Source organism: Arachis ipaensis, chromosome B03 (genome assembly GCF_000816755.2).
Source record: "Arachis ipaensis cultivar K30076 chromosome B03, Araip1.1, whole genome shotgun sequence".
NCBI classification, from domain to species: Eukaryota; Viridiplantae; Streptophyta; class Magnoliopsida; order Fabales; family Fabaceae; genus Arachis; species Arachis ipaensis.
The window spans coordinates 135,745,683-135,746,959 of record NC_029787.2 but is presented as its reverse complement, the minus strand read 5'-3'; positions in this window follow the sequence as shown (position 1 = coordinate 135,746,959).

The window sequence follows — 1,277 nt, the reverse complement described above, 5'->3', positions numbered from 1 at the left end:
GAGAGATCACCCTTCCATATATATTTGCCTTGTTTGCTTAAACTGTGAAGCTGAAATCTTAACATTTGCGTTGATATTCAACATTATTTAAATTGAACCACTTTAGAGTATTATCTAGAATGTAGGTGAAACTTATCAAGTATGAATTAGAGTAGGACCTGAAAAGCATTTACAGGTTACAAGACAAAATTCGAAGGTAACAGGCTAGCATGGTGGAAGAACACAGTTCTCAAGTTGCAACAAATTTTCCCTCATAAATACCACCATGTGGTGGGTGTTCAAATCAGATTCAATTCCTTCATTTGTTCTTTTATATATCTATTTTATTCTTTTCCGATAATAATTCGTTCACTTGTTTTTTATATATATATTTTTTATTCTTTCGGTATAACATTAAATAATTCCTTCACAAAATTAAAACGACGGCCTAACTTTTTTCACCCTTATTTTAAGAATCTCCTTAAATATATATGACCATTATTCACTACCTTTTACATGGATCGGATATTTGTATTGACAAAGTAGAGTTTAACAAGAGTAATAATCAAATTTCATATATAAAAATTTTCTCAAACGAGAAAAAAAATAGTGATATTTTAGTTTTGCAGAGTATTTTTCTGTCGGCAAGCCAAGACTAATCTGTCGTGAATTTGAACTCCATTTAAATGTTTATTGTTGGTTAATGAGTAACCTCATGTAAAAGACAGAATTAAAATTTTTGACACTTATTTAATTAAACTAGTGAATTTTACGCTAAATCAACTTAAGTTGGCTAAAAAAATAGTGATATTAGTAGTTGTTAATTGTGAAGCCATATATATGTTATTATTGCTTGGTAACATCATTTTCAGTATCTACTACTACTTTGATAGAACAAACTTACTTCAAGTTTTATTTTTCTTTGACGTTGACCAGCATATCCTAGCTTCCATATTCAGTTATAGTTCGATCCAGAATGAGTAATCTAAATACAAATTGTCAACGACAACTTGACAAGAAAACTAATCTTGTATACCATCCATTAATACTAATTAATTAGTACTAACCCAACTACTAATAATAAATGTAAGGATTTATCTATTTTATTTCCTAAAGATACATGTTTAGATTATAAAATTTGAAAAAAAATATTGAAAATACAAAAAATTTAAAATATTTTATCAATAATAAATTTATGATGTGTCGAACACATATTAGCTAAATGCTAAATGTAAAACTACTGTTTTAGTAGAGTTTTGTTAATCGAATTGTTTAAGGACAGTACTATGTATAAAAGA